At 45.7% G+C, this 18779-nt stretch overlaps 1 long non-coding RNA gene and 1 other non-coding gene across 2 annotated transcripts; one reads left to right on the forward strand and one right to left on the reverse strand.

Moving 5' to 3' along the window:
- The first annotated feature begins 3340 nt into the window (after positions 1 to 3340).
- LOC140460522 (uncharacterized) lies at positions 3341 to 12222 on the forward strand. The gene is made up of 2 exons (XR_011954152.1): positions 3341 to 3564; positions 9826 to 12222. It is a non-coding gene; the product is annotated as an uncharacterized lncRNA (long non-coding RNA).
- Positions 12223 to 16580: 4358 nt separating this feature from the next.
- Positions 16581 to 16652, reverse strand: trnae-uuc (transfer RNA glutamic acid (anticodon UUC)). Its single transcript has one exon. It is a non-coding gene; the product is annotated as a tRNA-Glu (tRNA).
- Between the last annotated feature and the right edge of the window lie 2127 nt (positions 16653 to 18779).

Below are 18779 nucleotides of genomic sequence, written 5' to 3' on the forward strand. Positions count from 1 at the left end.
CAGCACCTCCTTTCCGTTACCCCCCCCCCCCCCAGCACCCCCTGTCCATCCACAGCTCCTCCTGTCCATTTCCACCCTGCCACCCACAGTGCCCCATGTGCATTTCCCTCTCCCCGCCCTCTGACCCCATCTATCCTCCCTCTCTCCCCTCACCCTCCGCTCTCCATCTCTCTGTTCCCTGTCTATTCTCTCTCTCCAACTCTCTGCTGCCCATTCTTCCACTGCCCCCACCCTCTCCTTGCCACTCATTCTCTCTCTCCACCCATCCTCTGCCCCCGTCCATTCTCTGTCTCTCCTTACATTCTGCACCCAACCATTCTCTCTCCTGCCCCCCCCCAACACTCTACCCCCACATTCTCCCTCTCAGACCCTTCCCCCCATTCTCTGGGTCCCCCACGCTCTGCCCTGCAGGCCTTTCTCTCCCCCCCCCAAGTCCTTCTCCTCTCCCTCACCCTCTGCTCCCCCGTCCATTCTCTCTCTCTCTTCTCCACAGCTCCACCGAGCTCCCATCCATTCTCTCTATTCTCCCAGCCCCCGTACATTCTCTTTCTGTTCTCCCCAGCCCCACCCTCTAGCCCCCATCAATGAGAGGAAGGAATCTGGTTGATGGCAGGGAGGAGGAGGAGCTAGAAAGATAGGGAGCTTATTTGAAATTGAGTTCCCCAATGTTGAGTCCTCCCAACTCTACGCAGCCTGGGCGGAAGATGAGATGTTGTTCCTCCAATTTGCAGTTTGATTCATTGTGGTAAGGGAGGCGGCCAAAGCTGGTTATGTCAGAAAGGGAGTGGGAAGGGGAATTAAAATGGCTGGTGACTGGGAGGTCCGGTCGGCCTCTGCGGGCCCAGGCACGATGCTGTTCTCCAAGTCTCCCAGATGTAGAGAAATCCACAATTGGCAAACACATGGCAAATGCAGTACCACAATGTAAAATTATAGCCTCTGCTGTGAAAAAAAAAAGCAGAAAGGAGGTGTATTGTTTCTATGGTGATGTATTGGGATGTGGAGAAAGTGAGGACTGCAGATGCTGGAGATCAGAGTCGAAAAGTGTGGCACTGGAAAAGCACAGCAGGACAGGCAGCATTCAAGGAGTAGGAGAGTTGACGTTTTGGGCATGAGCCCTTCACCAGGAATGATGTGTGAATGTAATTGAAACCAGTCAATACCAGTTGTCAGACAGGGGCAGCAAGCAATCAGCAAGGCAAGTGGTATTTTAACAAAAGGAACTGAGTTCAGAAGTGGGATGTCTTCCTGCAGTTTGGGGGTCATTGAATGTGTTCAAGGCTGAGTTTGTCTGATTTTTGAACAACAAATAAGTGGATGTTTATGGGGGAAGGCAAGGAAATGGTTTTAGAACAGTTTCAGTCCAACTAGTCCATGCTGACTACGTTTTCAAACTAAATTAGTCCCAGCTACCTGTGTTTGGCCCATATCCCTCCAAACATTTCCTATACATGTACTTGTCCAAATTTCTTTGAAACGTTGTTACGGTACCTGCATCCTTTCTCTGGACATTTATTCCACACACAAACCACGCTCTGTGTTTTTTTAAAACAAACTGGTGCCCCTCATGTCTTTTTAAAATCTTTCTCCACTCACTGTCAAACTTTGCTCCCTAATCTTGAAACTACGCGAGAGAAAGAGGACCCGCCGTTCACCTCATCTATATCCTTCATGATTTTATAAACCTCTATAAGGTCACCTAATTGCCTAATCCTAGTTTTGTGAAATTGATTCTGACTATGTTGAAATAGAGTCATAGAGTTGTAGAGCACAGAAGCAAACCCTTCAGTCCAGACAACCAAATATCCTAAATTAATCTAGTGACCCATTTGCCAACATTTGGTCCATATCCCTCTGATTCTTTTCTATTCGTGTTTCCAACCAGATGCATTTTTTTCTTCTTCAGCTAACTGAAGTGGAGAAGCCTGAAATCTTTAAAGGATTGCCTGAAAAAAACTTTTATGCAAGATTTGGCTCAGTGGTGTATTTTCTAAAGCTTTGCTATTGTAGTTGTCAATTTGTTAAAAACTTTCAGTTGTTGTTGTCCAAGGCAGAGTAAATATTCATTTAAGATATAATTGAGATATATACATTCTTTACAATGTTTGTCCATCATTTTGTACATTGAGCATAATCTTTTTGTGATTCAACAGATATGATTTGAAGTGAATTCTGCAAGATACTTTTGTATTTTATCTAACTTTGCTTTGTGTTAAAGATTTCCTTTGTGACATTTTAATTAAAATATCTCAATGTATAATAATGAAACAGCTAATTTATTCTGAAATTATTTCAATTGGTTGGTCGATTGCCAAATAATAGCTGCTTAACTGTTGTAAATATTGATACCCAGGAAAGCTATTTTGTTTAATATATTTCCTTTGTAAAGATTTTATAAAATGATTGCAAATTTTATTTCATATGAAAATACAGTGTTTTATTAAATGGTTGAAAGTAACTTTGCAGTTAATTGTTCCATTTGGGATAAAACATAGATTATTTATCAAAATCATATTCACAATTTATGGTGAGTGTATTAACAAACAAATGTTGCCATTTGCCATTGAATTGCCTCAAACACAATTTGAAATTCTTGAATGAGTTGAATAAGGGGTACACTGTGAATATTTATTGTGCATTTGTAATGGCTCTTTTGTTGAATTATTTCCCTGTATCCGCATATATCTGGAATCATTTTCTTTTCAAGAATTTTGTATTAACGTTTGCCACTTACTGGTGCCACCCCCCCCCACAAGATCATTCCAAATCGTAATAACTTGCTTACTTTCTTAAAAATTAAATCTTCCCCCGCGCCCCAACCCAAATCCCTTTTCTTATAAAGTGGCTGCACTATTTCAAACATGGTCATGCTTTCTAAATATTACCATGTCCTTTTAATTAAGAGATTTCAATGTGTCTTTTTAAATATAAAAATGCCCCTTCAAATGTAGTTATGCCCTTTAAATGTGTTGTGTTCCTCTAAGCGCAATCTTGCCTCTCGAGAATGTATATTTACCCCTTTAGATATGACTGTCTCTTAAAGGGTCATTTCTACTTATAAATAGGGCAGCGTCTCTTCGAAATGTAGATTCATTTAGATATGACTGCGTCATTTTGCATATTAAGATATCCCTTTGAATGTGCCTACATCCCTTTGAAATGTAATCTTGTCCATTTCAATCTATTTGCAGAAATAGCCCGTTAAATGTCCATGTCCCTTCTAAAATGCAGATTCCCCGCTTCAGGGAGCAGCAGTTGTAGCGCGAGGTGTCTGTTACTTGGTGACGGTGAGGCTCCCCGGCCCCGCCCATCCCCCTGAGCTCACGTCACGCGGGGGTGAAGGCGGTTGGGAGGAGAAGTCGCTCGAGCGGGGAAGGGGCGGCCGTTAGGAAAATGGCGCCGTGCGGCCCGGGGCAGACACCCGTCACTGGGCACCGCCGCCTTCCTGGTGCAGCTGCTGTGTCACGGGCCACACCGCCCGGCTGTACAGCAGGTAGGAGCCGGTGACCATTCTGGAGGCGGATGTTCCTCAGTCATTGAAGGGGTAGGACCCTGTTGAGAATGGTTAGTGAAGTGTGTGGTGTACTAAGCCTTATTAACATGGATATAGTTTGTAATTTATCAAAGTATACATTTTATTATTTAGAATGGTAGAGATGTACAGCACAGAAACAGACCCTTCGGTCCAACCCGTCCATGCCAACCAGATATCCTAAATTAATCCAGTCCCACTTGCCAGCACTTGGCTCATCTGCCTCTAAACCCTTCCTACAGTAGACCCATCCAGAGACCTTTTAAGGGCTTTAACTGTAGCAGCCTCCACCACTTCCTCGGGCAGCTCATCCCATTCACGAACCACCCTCTGCATGGAAACGTTGCCCCTTAGGTACCTTTTGTATCTTTCTGCTCTCACCCTGAACCGAGGCCCTGTAGTGCAGACCTTCACCCCCTACACTAGGGAAAAGACATAAGAAAGTTCTACTTTTTTTTCTCCTATTGGCATTTGGACACTTCAAAATCTGTCAATAATACCAGCATCGCCACTGAGCATATTGCATATGTTCCTCTGTGTCAACAAGCATTGCGCATGTTCCTTGCTTTGGGTGTCACCCTTGTTCAGGACTGGGGGTGGGTGTTGGGAGAGCTGCAGAACAAGGGTGTGCTGGGAGCAGCGTGGTGAATTGGGGATAGGTGGAGACAGGTAGAGAGTACAAACTGGTCACTGGGAGGAAGGAATCTGGTTGGTGGCAGGGAGGGGTGGGGATGAGCCTGGGAAGGGATTTGGGGTGTGGGGAAGGAGGTTATTTGAAATTGGAGAACTCAGTGTTGAGTCCTCCAGGCTGTAGGCTGCCCAGGTGGAAGATGTGGTGGTGTTCCTCCAATTTGTAGTTTGGTTTGTTGTGGCAATGGAGGCGGCCTAAGATGGTCATGTCAGAAAGGGAGTGGGAAGGGGAATTAAAATGGGTGTTGATTGGGAGGTCAGGTCGGCCTCTGCAGACCCAGCTGTGACTCTCGGCGAACCATTCCCCATGTTTACCCTCTGTCCCCCGAAGACTACAATTGGCAAACACATGGCAAATACAATACCCCAATGTGAAGTTAGAGCCTTTGCGGTGTTAAAAAAATGCAGAAAAGAGGTGCATTGTTTAAATGGTGATATATTGGGATATGGAGAAAGTGAGGACAGCAGATGCTGGAGATCAGAGTCGAAAAGTGTAGTGCTGGAAATGCTCAGTCAACATTCGACGAGCAGGAGAGTTGACGTTTCGGGCACGGGCCCTTCATCAGGAATGACGTGTGGATGTACAAAGGAGCCTCAGCGTCCTTCCACAACAGTCAATGCCAGTTGTTAGGTGCAGCGAGCAATGCAAGTGGTATATTCGCAAGTGGAATTGAGTTCAGAAGTGGGGATGCCTGCATACAGTTAGGGAATTATTGAATATATTCAAGGTGGAGTTCATCTGATTTTTGAACTACAAAGAGGAGGATGTTTATGGGGGAAGGTGAGAAAATGGCTTTTAAGACCAGTACAGAACAGTTATAGAGTCATATAGCATAGAAACAGACCCTTCAGTCCAACTAATCCATGCTGACTATGTTCTCAAACTGAACTAGTCACACCTGCCTGTGTTTGGCCCATATCCCTCTGAACCTTTCCTATTCATGTACTTATCCAAATGTCTTTTAAATGTTGTTACTTTACCTGCATCCACTACTGTGTCGGGATGTTCATTCCACACACAAACCACTCTCTTTTTTAAAAAAATGCTGCCCCTCAAGTCTTTTTAAAATCTTTCTCCTCTCACCTTCAAAGTTTGCTCTCCATTCTTAAAATCCCCACATGTGGGGAATGACACCCACCATTCACCTCATCTACCCCCCTCATGATTTTATAAATCTCTAAGGTTACCTCTCAACCTCCTGTGCTGCAGTGAGAAAAGTCCCAGTCTATCCACCTAGATGTCGGTAGATTTAATATCCAGTTATGTAGGGGACTTTGGTGGAAACTGGGAATTCATTGCACTGTAGGGATGAAACCCTACACTATCCAGACATTTCTGCTGGTGGATGAGACTAGGCCACATAATTTGCAGGACTGGATTTTGGACAGAGATGAGGAGGAACTATTTTTCCTGGATAGTAGTCAATCTATGGAATTCTCTGCCCAAGGAAGCAGTAGAGACAGCCTCATTAAGTATATTGAAGACACAGTTGGTTAGGTTTTTACATGGTAGGTTAATTAAGAATAGTTGGATAATGCAGGGAGGAGGAGCTGAGACGATAGATAGTTTTACCATTATCTTAATGAATGGCGGATCAGGCTGGATGGGCCAAATGGCTTACTCCTGCTTGTATTACTATGAAACTATAACCCTGCCTTTCCCATGACTAACCCAGCTAACCTGCACATCCCTGGACATGATGGGCAATTTACCCTGGTCAATCCAAATCAAGACTGGTGAGCAATGTATTGATGTGGGAAATTAACATCTGAGAATGATAGAAAGGGACAAGGAGAGTAAATATACCAGCAATCAAAACTGGATTCTGAATGATCACAAAAATGGAAACAAAAAGTGGTGTTTCAACATGTGTGCTGCACTGTAACAAAAGTAAATGAATTGTCTGCACACATTGAAGAGAATAATTATGATCTGAGGCTCCTCACAGAAACATGGCTTCAGGATGACAAGGATTGGATCCTGAATATCGAGGGGGTAGTCAAATGGGAAGCTCGGTAAAGGTAGAGGGTTGCCATGGCTAATCAAAGCACTGACCACAGGGTAGTCTGGTGTTTGCTCTGATTTCATGTCCTCATTTCTCTGTCCTCTGATTTCACTGTTCCCACAGAATAAGATGTCAATCTGTTCTCAGCTCTACTGGATTTCTGCTGAAGCTTTTACCCCCACCCCCTTTTTTTTACACCTTCTGGAACAATAAATTATTCAGTAAGTCAATCAAAGTCCAATCCACAATCTCCCAGTCTCTCAACCAACCAGGCACAAAAGTATAGTCATAGCAGGGAATCAGACAAGAAAAAATGAAACAACAACATGAGAAATAAATAGGTGCTAGTGCTTAATGTCTGTTCATTAGGAAGCAAACCAGAAATAGGGCTCTCCCAGGATTCTGATTGTGCCCAACTTGAGGATCCTCTCTCCCTTACATCTAACTGTTAGTACCCAGCTATGATTGACAATATTTTCACCAGAAATGAAGCATCTTATCAAATAGAGATAGACATGTACTGCACGTAAGTAGACTTTCTTTCTGTCATGCGCGCATACACACAGAAGTCCATGGGGGTGAATTTTTATTTGCAGATACATCCTATTTTGCTTAAAAATGCACAATTTGCAGGCAGTCAATACATATAATATTTTGTAAATTTGACTTTGGAAATAGAATCAGTTTGATTCAAGGTTTGGACTCTGACCTCACATTTAATGCATTGTCTGAGATGTCATCTTTTGTTACAAAACCTTAAGTTATGTTGAGAAGTGCCTTACAGAAAGTTGGATATTTACATATTAATGATGCCTGCAACCCATTTGAAAAGATGAAAGACTTAACAATCCAGGTTTGTTCAATATATCATTACAGTGTCCTGCCACTGAAATGTTTTTCCATAAATTCTGACCCTTATGATCTTATTCTTCACAACCACTTGATGAAAGAGTTTCGTGCCGAAAGCCAGTGCTTCCAAATAGCTTGGTGTTATGTGATTTTTAACTTTGTCCAGGTTAGGGTGGATTGGCCATGCTCAAATTACCCATAGTGCCCAGGGATGTCCAGGTAAGGTGCATTAGTCAGGGATGAATGGAGAGAAATGGGGGTAGGGAAGTTACTTTCTGGAGGGTCGGGTGGACTCGTTGGGTCGAGTAACCTGCTTCCACACTGTGGGGATTCTCTGAAGAGAAGAGAGATTTCTGCAAACTATGCAGGGCAGCACAGGTGTCTCCATGTGAGTTTGTGCATGAGTGTGTTTTTGCATGTGTGCTTGCTTGGTGAAGTGAGTGTTATGGAGTATCACCCTGTGCGAGGGGGAGTATTGGGGATGTGTATGTGTCAGAGAGTATGTGCATAAGAGAGGTGTGGATAAAAGCCAGGGGTTGCATTTTGCGAAAACAAGGAAGGGCAAGAGGGTCTGCAGAGGCTGACCAGATGTCCCAGTCACCACCCATTTTAATTCCTCTTCCCTCTCCCTTTCTGACATGACCAGCTTTGGCCTCCTTCATTGCCACAACGATCCAATCCACAACACCTCATCTTCCACATGGAGTTCTCCATCCCCCAACTCCCTTCACGGCCTCTGCCCCTCCTATTCACTCTTCCCTGCCACCAACCAGATTCCTTCCTCCCATCGACCATCAGGTTGTACCCTCTGTCTTCACCAATTCCCACTTCAACACCTTGCTACCGGCACCCCTTTATCTGCATCTTGTCCTACACCCATCCCCCTTCCTGAAGAAACACTTGAAACGTAGACTTCTCCACCTCCTGATGCTGCCTGGCTTGCTGTCTTCTTCCAGCCTTCTGACTGTCTACATTGTCAATCGAGACACAGTCTGTCCCCTCCCTGGATTCACTCCCTTTCCATTCAGTTGCTGCAAGTCAACAATTGAACCCCAGAATGAAAAAAAATTGAAAACGTGGTTGATAAAAGAGAGTATTGTACTCAGATGTTGGCCACAGGAAGAAAGTTACAGTCTGGAGTGACGCTCAATCTTCATTCAGAGAGAGGAGCAGCATCTGTAATCAAATAGAGTCATAGATGTATAACTTAGAAAAAGACCCTTCACTCGAACCTGTCCATGCGGAGCAGATATCCTAATCCAATCTAGTCCCACTTGCCAGCACCTGACCCATATCCCTCCAAACCCTTCCTATTCATAAACCCATCCAGATGCCTTTTAAATGTTGCGATTGTATGAGTGTCCACCACTTCCTCTGGCAGCTTACTCCTTAAATGCACCACACTCTGCGTGGGAAAGTTGCCCCTCAGAACTCTTATATGTTTCCCCTCTCACTGAAAACCTATGTCTCTAGTCCCCCCCCGCCCCCCCACTGACTCTCCAGGGAAACAACCTTGTCTATTTATCCTATCCATGACCTTCATAATTTTATAAACCTCTATAAGGTCACCCCTCAACCTCTGACCCTCCAGAGAAAAAATATCCCTGGCTTACTCAGCCTCTCCTTGGAGCTGAAAGGGGCAGTACAGAGAGATCTGGGTGTTGTTGTACACCAGTCAATGAAGGCAAGCATGCAGGTACAGCAGGTAGTGAAGAAGGCTAATAGTATGCTGGCCTTCATAATAAGAGGGATTGAGTATAGAAGCAAAGAGGTGCTTCTGCAGCTGTACAGGGTCATGGTGAGACCACACCTGGAGTACTGTGTGCAGTTCTGGTCTCCAAATTTGAGGAAAGACATTCTGGCTATTGAGGGAGTGCAGCGTAGGTTCACGAGGTCAATTCCTGGAATGGCGGGATTACCTCACACTGAACGACTGGAGCGACTGGTCTTGTTTACCCTTGAGCTTAGAAGCCTGAGAGGGGATCTGTTTGAGACACATAAGATTATGAAAGGATTGGACACTGGCAGCAGGAAACATGTTTCTGTTGATGGGTGAGTGCCGAACCAGAGGACACAGCTTAAAAATACGGGGTAGACCATTTAGGACAGAGATGAGGAGAAACGTCTTCACCCAGAGAGTGGTGGCTGTGTGGAATGCTCTGCCCCAGAGGGCAGTGGAGGCCCAGTCTCTGGATTCATTTAAGGAAGAGTTGGAGAGAGCTCTCAGAGATAGTGGAATCAAGGGTTATGGAGATAAGGCAGGAAGAGGATACTGATTAGGAATGATCAGCCATGATCATATTGAATGGCGGTGCAGGCTCGAAGGGCTAAATGGCCTACTCCTGCGTCTATTGTCTATTGTCTATTGAAACCCTCCAACTCTGATCCTTTTCAAAGTTTCACAACATCTTTCCGATAGAAAGGAGACAAGAAGTGGATGCAGCATTTCAAATGTGGCTTAACCAATGTCCTGCACAGCCAACTCCCAAACTCCCAACTCCCATACTCAATGCTGCGACCAATAATGGAAAGCATACCAAACACTGCCTTCACTATTCTGTCTACCTGAGGCTCCATTTTCAATGAAGTATGAACCTGCACTCCAAGGTCTCTTTATTCTGCAACACTCCCCAGTCAGTCCTGCCTGGATTGCTTGACCAAAATGTATTTCTCTAAATTAAACTCCATCTCCCATTGGCCTATCTGATCAATGCTAATTTATAATGAACTCTTTCTCTCATTCCACAGAAGCTGAAAGTCTCTGTTCCTTCATACCCTCCTTTGATGCTGCCTGACCTGTTGTGCTTTTCCAACACCACACTCTCGACTCTGATCTTCAGCATCTGCAGTAGTAATTTCTCCAACATTTCCAGAGTCTGCCCCGCCCCCCGGATTCACTCTCTTCCGTTTCAGTTGCTGCAAGTCAACAACTGAAGCCCCGAATGAAAAATAAATGGAAAAAGAGGGTGAGAAAAGAGTGCCATACTCACAGATGTTGGACAAAGGAAGGAAGTTACAGTTTGGGGTGAAGCTCAATCTTCATTTACAGAGAGAGGAACAGCAGCAGCTTCAGAATGACATGGTCCACCTTCCACATTCAGACAGTAAGGGGGCTCTGATTGGCAGGAGGATAAGTTTCCTTCCAGTCCGACAATGCTCTCCATTGGTCCATGAAGATCGTGAGTCGTTTCCGGGGACAGCGCCGAGCATGCAGTTTTTGCTGACACCGGCTAACCCGCACAGACCTTGCTGACACCAAGGAGCATGTGCAGTATGCTCTGGAGATGCTGCTGTTATTGACAGATTTTAAGTGGTCAAATGCCAGTCGGGAAAAAAAAGAGTAGAGCCACAATTTTGTTCTCCTGTAGCTTGACATAACCGTACATGCTTGTCACTATTTCTACGCCGAAGGTCCTCCAGCCTGTGTTTGCCCTGGATCACAGCATCCAGAGCATCTCAACTTCTGCAAATCGAAAGACAAGCCCAACCCTTGGAAGAGAAGGGGGAGAAACAGAACAGACTTGAACGTAAAATTATTGTAGTGCGATCACTTCCCTTAAGCATGAATAGAGGTCATCAGCTGTCCGTGAGCTTGTGGCGCAACGGTAGCGTGTCTGACTCCAGATCAGAAGGTTCCTTGTTCAAATCATGTCTGGCTCACTACACTCAACTTCTTACATTTCAAATCAAGAAATGAGTACGTTCTTTCCGTATATCGGTCGTGTCAGATTTTCTTTGCGGAAACTTTCGATCACACGTGAATCTTTGCTGTCAGTTTGATTTGTGAACACTGTGTCAGGGAGGTGGTGTGCCCATTGTTTGGGTAAATGCTCAGCTCCCCGCAATGTGAGAAGTCGAACACAAACTGTTCATTACGGTATTTAAACACACAGCCGCTTCGTTTAGTTGGTGACAGCGCAGTGTGAATAACATTATACCGATATTTTAACAACATAATCTAGAGATTCCCATCCAGGTTTTAGTCACATCAAACTGCCACGTAATGATGTTATGGCCTCAGTAAACTATAATAACGTGAAGATCGCTGGGATAATTTTCTATATCCGACTGCAATATAAGCACAGATCATTGTTTCCAGTTTTGGTGGAACAAAAGACGTCGTATTGGTGGATAATTACAGTTAGTGCAAACACAGCTAGCTATCGATAAATATTAATCCTGTTCACTTCAATGGCCAAATTTCAATTCAGAAACCAAGTGCACTTGGCTGTTTGTAACAGAGACAACATGACAAAATGGCTCATAGGAGGAGAAATGGGACATTGAGGAGAAGTGAAATGTTTGCTTTTGGTCACCTCCACAATTGTCAGAAAAACAGGTTGAAAGGATTCTTAAAAGGTGGCTGAAGGAGTGGTGAGGGATAACACTTCAGACAGCGCAAAGTGGAAGACCACTTTCTAGTGGAAGAAAAAGACATTCCTTATTTCTGAAAGAACTGGGAAACAGAAGAGGGAATGAAATCTGACTTGGGAGCTATTTTCTATTTGTTGAGGATGTTGCTTCATCACAGTCTTGGTTTAGAGCATAAGCTCTTCATCAGGAATAAAGGGTGGCCCAAGGGGGCTGAGAGATAAATGGGAAGGAAGTGGGGCTGGAGGGAAGGCAGCTGGGAGTGCAATAGTTAGATGGAGGTAGGGATTGATGGTGATAGGTCAGAGATGAGGGTGGAGCAAATAGGTGAGAAGCAAGGTGGACAGGTATGACAGGTCAAGAGGTTGGTGTCAAATTGGAAGGTTGGATCTGGGACAAGGTGGGGGAGAGGAAATAAGGAAACGGATGAAATCTGCATTGATACCATGTGGTTGGAGGGTCCTAAAGCAGAAGTTGAGGTGTTTTCCTACAAGTGTCAGGTAGCAAGAGTTTGGCAGTGGAGGAGGCCCAGGACTTGCATGTCCTTGGTGGAATGGAAGGGGGAGTTAAAGTGTTCCGCCACAGGGCGGTGTGTCGGTTAGATTTAGAGTCCCAGAGTTGTTCCCTGAAATGTTCCGCTAGTTGGCGTGCAGTTTCCTCAATGTGGATGGGACCATATTGCGAGCAATGGACATAATCTTATAAATAGATTGCATAAATCTTAGCTTGCCAGAGTTATTTTCTTTAATTAAATTAAAGAATTTTTTTATTCAATTGGATGACTACATGAAACGGTTTGTTGGTCAGATTTGAATCATCACACCCAAATGAGACGATGCCATGAATATCAGTGAACTGCTCTTTTTGTTAAAAACCACAAGTTCTTGATTTATTTTCACAACTTACTGATATTCACATCTGCACATTCAATGTCAAACTCTGACATCAGAAATGACATGACACCATTAATTTTGACTTACAATATTCAAACAAACAAATTAATAGCACACAGTGAATCGCAAGTCTGATTAATATGAAATTAAATTTGACCAAAAAAATATAAAATCAAGATGGGAGATAAGAAATGGGGTAAGGGCAGAAGGCAAGAAATGCAGCATCATAGAAAGTGCTCCTCCAGAGAGTGCATTTTACCAACTACCACTGCTAAATATAAACACTCTGATATGATCCTCCGTTTTAATGTAAACCATAGCCCCATACAGTAGGTACCATTAAAATGAGTTAAAAATACAAGCCTTGAGCAAATCCTGCTTCCAGCCTTACCCCCCGCTTCTTGGAGCTCGGAACTTCCTCCAGCTCCGGGGGGTTGTTGAACGCCTGGGCTCCAGCGGCCACGCCTCCACTGAAGAAGCTTTGGGAACCAGATGCACAGAACCTTTGTATATGAAAGCAGCTTACAGAGACATTGAGCAATAGCATCACATGGTTTTTACCCATCGACCTCTGGGTTATCGACCCAGCACACTCACGCAGCACTACTCTACTTCTGTGCTCCCAGCAGCTGGATCGTGGATCAGTTTAAAGTAGGTCCTATACCTCTGATAACATCGGTACACAAGGCAGTGAAGAAAGGTTTCAGCACACTGGCCTTCATCAGTTAGGGAATTGAGTATAGATGTTGGCAAGTTATGTTGTAGTTATACAGGACGTTGATGAGGCTGCACCTGGAATATTGTGATCAGTTTTGGTCCCCTTGGTGTTCTGACTTCTGACTTCTTCAACTCTGGGTTTGTGTTGAACTTGATGGGATACTTTGTCCAACTCAGCATGTTTAAACAGTATCTCTCAGAGGGATTCATCTGAAACTTTTCAGGAGGTGAGCTCAACAAGATTGAACTATTCAAAGTTACTTGGACTCTATTTTAAACTTACATCAGGACCAGTAGTCAGAGACACGTACAGCAAGGAAACAGACCCTTTGTTCCAACTTGTCCATGCTGACCTGATATCCTAAATTAATCCACTCCCATTTGACAGCACCTGACCCATATACTCTGGCAGCTCATTTCATATATGTACCACCCTCTGCATGAAGAAGTTGTCCCTTTAATATATTTCGCCTCTTACCCTAAACTTATGCCCTCTCGTTCTGGACTCCCCCACCCCAAGGAAAGGACTTTGTCTATTACACTGTCCATGCCCCTCATGATTGTATAACTGCTATTAGGTCACCTCTCTGCCTCCGATGCTCCAGTGAAAACAGCCCCACGCTATTCAGCCTCTCCCTGTAGCTCAAACCCTCCAACCCCCAGCAACATTCCTGTGAATCGTTTCTCATGGAGAAGTCAACGTTTCAGTCCTGAAGAAGGGTTAATACCCAAAATGCTGACTACTCCACATTCTGGTGCTGCCTGGCTTGCTGTATTCTCCCAAGCTCCTACTTGCCAAGTTCGGGTTGCAATATGTAGTGGCTCAGTGGTAACCACTGCAGCCTCATAGCACCAGGGGCCCAGGTTTGATTCCAGCCTTGGGTGACTATCTGTGAGGAATTTGCACTTTCTCCCAGTGTCTGCGTAGGTTTTCTCTCTGTGATCCTGTTTTCTTCCATAAACCAAAGATGTGCAGGTCATGTGGATGGGCCATGCTTAATTGCCCATAGAGTTAGGTACATTAGTCAGAGGGAAATGGGTCAGGATGGGTTAATCTTCGGGGGGGTCAGTGTGGACTTGTTGGGACGAATGGCCTGTTTCCGCAGTGTAGCTCATCTCATCCAATACTTTTCTTACTAACGAATGGCAGAGTAGGCCAAATGGCCTAACCTCTTCTCCGATGGTCTTGCGGTCTTCGGTTTCTCTGGATCATTTCATTGGCAATGTGCAGTCCCGGGCTCAATGAGCAGCAGTATCCACTGAAGGCAAAGCTCATAGAATCATAGAACTCCCATAATGTGGAAACAAGTCCTTCAGCCGAACACATCTGCACTGATCTTCCGAAGACTAACCCACTCAGATCCATTTTCCTACCCTCCATAACTTGCACACAGACCCCAAGGGTGGAATTATTCCTGGGTTCCTGGTGCCATGAGGCAGCAGTGCTAACCCTGAGCCCCCATGGAGTTGTGATTGTGGGGTGTGGGGGAGGCAATTGCAGTCCAGCAGAAAAGAAAAACAGCCCACCTACTCTCCCACTGCACCCACTGTCAGAACTGGCAGGAGGTTCAGTCCTGGGAGGTGACCGAATGCAGCGTCACCGGTGGGATCTGATTGCTGGGAGCACTGGTGCCTCCGCTGGTGCTTCCGCAAGTTGTACGAAAACATGAACCTCTTCCCACACTCGGGCCAGCTGGAGGGCATCTCCCTGGTGTGGGCATATTGGTGCTTCAGTAGGGTGGAGGAATTGCTGAAGGCCTTCCCGCACTGAGGGCAGCAGAATGGCCTCCCCCCTCCTCCACTGTCCCGCCCCCCCCCCCCCCCCCCCCAAAACCCCCGTGTGGTCCAGCTGGTGATTCAGCAGTGTGGAGGAGCAGGTAAAGACCTTCCCACATTCGGCGCAGGAGAACGGTTCTCCCCAGTGTGGATGGACAGGTGCCTCAGCAGGGCAGAGGAATTGCTGAAGGCCTTCCTGCACATACGGCAACTGAACGACCTCTCCACCATGTGGACACACCAATGGGCCAGTAGGTCGGAGGAAAGAGCAATGCCCCTCCTGCAGTTGGGGCAGAAGAACGGCCTCTCAGTATGGACCCACTGGTGTCTCAGCAGGTGGGAAGACCTGCTGAAGGCCATCTTGCACTTGGGGCCGGAGAACAGCCTTCCCCGGTGTGGGCCAACTGGTGCGTCAGCAGGGCAGCAGAATCATTGAAGGCCTTCCCATACTCAGGGCAGCAGAAGGGCCGCTTCCCCTCTGTGGACCTATTGGTGCTTCAGAACCCTTTCAAATTTCACAATATCCTTGTGATAGGTGGGAGACCAGAATTGCACGCAATATTCTAAAAGTGGTCTAACCAATGTCCTGTACAACCACAACATAACTTCCCAACTCCAATACTCAGTCAGAGGATTGGGAAAGCTTTCAAAACCCACAAAAAACAAAGAGGAAAGAATGGAGGTTCAAACCGAATTTTTGAGAGTCAGCTTGAAAGCATCAATGAGAAATCGGCGGAATGGGTTTATTGGGGACACGTTCTCCCTCAATGCACCATATACTTATTTCTCTTGAGCTCTTCGTAGTTTCTCTGTGCTGCAGTATGTAGTGGCTCGTTGAAATAATCTCCTGATGCAGCTTCTTTTGTGGGTGTTGGGATGATTGCTTCTGTGGTTAAGTATTTGGTTTGTGTATGTTGTTTTTCTGTAGATGCCAGTGTGAAGTTCCCCGTTGACTGTTCGCTCTACTGTGACATCTAAGAATGGCAGTTTATTGTTGTTCTCCTCTTTTTCAAACCAAGAGCCCCCCTCAGGCCATAGTCTCACTACTTGGAACACCAATATACACACTCGTCAAAGGCCTCCACTGAGGACTAAAACACCAAGTCGAAGATTCATGCCACTCCATTTACTCCATCCAAGAATTCCTGAACACCAAAGACACGAAGATAGAAGAGGATGGAGTAATGTTGTCCTTTGACATAACAGCCCTGTTCACATCCATTAACATCAACGTGACCAAAGAAAACTGAAGACACTACTCGAAGAACTAAAGACAAAAACACAGCACCAACTTCATCAGCAAAGATAGCACTGTCAACCTCGTGGTTACCACCCACTTTATATTCAGTAACAAGCCCTACAAATAAATCAACGAAATACCCATGAAACACTTCTGTCATCAAAAAATGAAACAAATTAGAGGAAACGTACAACACCATCAACAATCTCCTTACTGGCATAAAATTCACAAAAGAGGAGAACAACAACAAAGTGCCATTTCTAGATGTCACAGTAGAGCGAACAGTCAATGGTAAAATCAAAACAGCCTCTACAGGAAAACACCACACGCGAACCAAGTATTTCGCTACAGAAGTAATCATCCCTACGCATACAAACAAATCTGAACGAGGGCACTATTTCAACGAAACACGACACACTGTAGCACCCAGTCACTACGAAGACAAATAAGTAACTGTCCAGCGCTTTTAAGGAGAATGGATAGCCATGCAACACACTGAAAAATGATTCCCTGACCGGGAATCGAACCCGGGCCGCAGCGGTGAAAGCGCCGAATCCTAACCACTAGACCACCAGGGATATACGGGAGAAGTTTGACAGCTCTCCTGAAAATTGCTTTGCTGCCCGGAAGTCAAACCCGGGTCACGGAAGGAAGAAGGCGAACACCAATGTCATTTCGTGTATCCATTGCTCCCGATGCGGTCTCCTCTACATTGGGGAGACTGGAGCCCCGTCGCAGAGTCAAGTCACAGCGTTTGAGGGAACATCTCCAGGACACCCGCAATAATCAACCCCATCGCCCTGTGGCCCAACATTTCAACCTCCCCTCCCACTCTGCCAGGGACATGCAGGTCCTGGGCCTCCTCCATCGCCGCTCCCTCCCCACCCGATGCCTGGAGGAAGAACGTCCCAACTTCTGCCTCGGATACATTCATCCCCAGGACATCAATGTGGTCTGCACCAGTTTCCTCATTTCCCCACCCCCCCACCTTACCTCAGTTCCAACCTTCCAGCTCAGCGCTGTCCTCATGACCTGTCCTACCTGCCAATCTCCCTCCCCACCTATCCGCTCCACCCTCCTCTCTGATCTGTCACCTCCATCCCCTCCCCCATTCACCGATTGTACTTTTTGCTACCTTTGGCCCAGCACACCCCACCCCAATTTATCTCTCCACTCTGGAGGGGTCCTGCCTCTATTCGTGATGAAGGGCTTTTGCCCGAAACATCGATTTTCCTGCTCCTCGGAAGCTGTCTGACCTGCTGTGCTTTTCCAGCACCACTCTGATCTAAACTCTGGTTTCCAGCATCTGCAGTCCTCACTTTTGCCTACCCAATAAACCCAGTGTGCCGATTTCACATCAACAAACTGACACAAGCAGACATAACGTCTGCAGAAACCTTAGCCACATTACTTTACATTAAAGACATCTGGGAAATGATGTCTAGACAAATCAACCCTCTCAGCATCATGGTCGCCCACAAACCTACCAACACACTTAAACAGCGGCTAATGAACCTGAAATACCCGATACAAACAACCAGCAAACGAATGTAATTTACAAAATACCATACAAGGAAATATATACATGAACTCTGCCACACAGTTCTCTGTAGCAAGAAATGCTGGGATGAGAAAAGGAAGATTTTTTTTAGCCAAAACGAATCGGCACTGACTGGACAGCCATTTAAAATCAACGCTGTCAGCCCAGGATGGAAGACCCGAAGGGATGTACAGTTTTCTTATTTCCTGAAGATTTACAAAGCTGAGACTGGGTTTTGGTGTTTGTTCCCTTTCCACTCCCAAGAGCCACAGTGGTTGGGGCGGTGAGTTGGGGAAAGTGAAATGTGCCCATGAGCAGCGTGAGGGACTATTTCAGCTCCCCCTCCTCTGACAGCGCTGTGACGACTCTGATGTTCTCAGGGACACTTACTGACGCGACACAGTGAAAAGAGTCTCATTCCCGCAGTTCGGGAATTCAAACCGTATGCCGGCTTCAGGACAATGAGAAAGATTAATTGGTGTGTGTGAAGAAGCTGTGAGCTGCATTTCAAACAGGTAGGTGGAGTCAGATGCGTCATCCATTGCGCCCCTGGCACTGTGCGGACCTGACACCGCCATGCTGCAGAGTTCTGACGTTAACACGGACATGCGCAGCAATGGGAACATTCACAAGAGGAACAGCCAAAGATAATCACCGTCACTGCTTCCCTTCCATAATCCCAACTTTGTGAAGCAGTATCTTTCACTGGCAAATAAAACACCTTTGTCCTCAGGTGCCTGCTTAACTTCGATTACGACTTCACGCCCCTCACTGTTCGATCTCATTTCCAAACTCTTGGCTCATCGCCTCAATAGCAGCTCTGTGGGTATCTGCATGTTCCACCCTGACAGGCAGTGGGCTACAAATTCCCGACCAGTCCCAATGTGATTGAAATACTTCAACCCCTCCACTGATTTGCATCTTTAAAAAAACCGTGGAGCAATCTCCCTTTCTTTTTGACGTCGTTTCTCAACTGTAGTCGGCAGGGTTCACACCTGCGTGGGGAAACCGCAATGGATTTCATGTCCATCGCATTCACCACTCGGCCCATCAATACAGAACCACACTGACAGCTTCATTTCCCAGATCTCTCTGCCTGTGGAGCTGACAAAAAGTGAATCCTTGCAGAGTTTGTTTGAATTCAATCACTTCTCAGGTTTCGAAA

Source organism: Chiloscyllium punctatum, chromosome 36 (assembly GCF_047496795.1).
Source record: "Chiloscyllium punctatum isolate Juve2018m chromosome 36, sChiPun1.3, whole genome shotgun sequence".
NCBI lineage: Eukaryota > Metazoa > Chordata > Chondrichthyes > Orectolobiformes > Hemiscylliidae > Chiloscyllium > Chiloscyllium punctatum.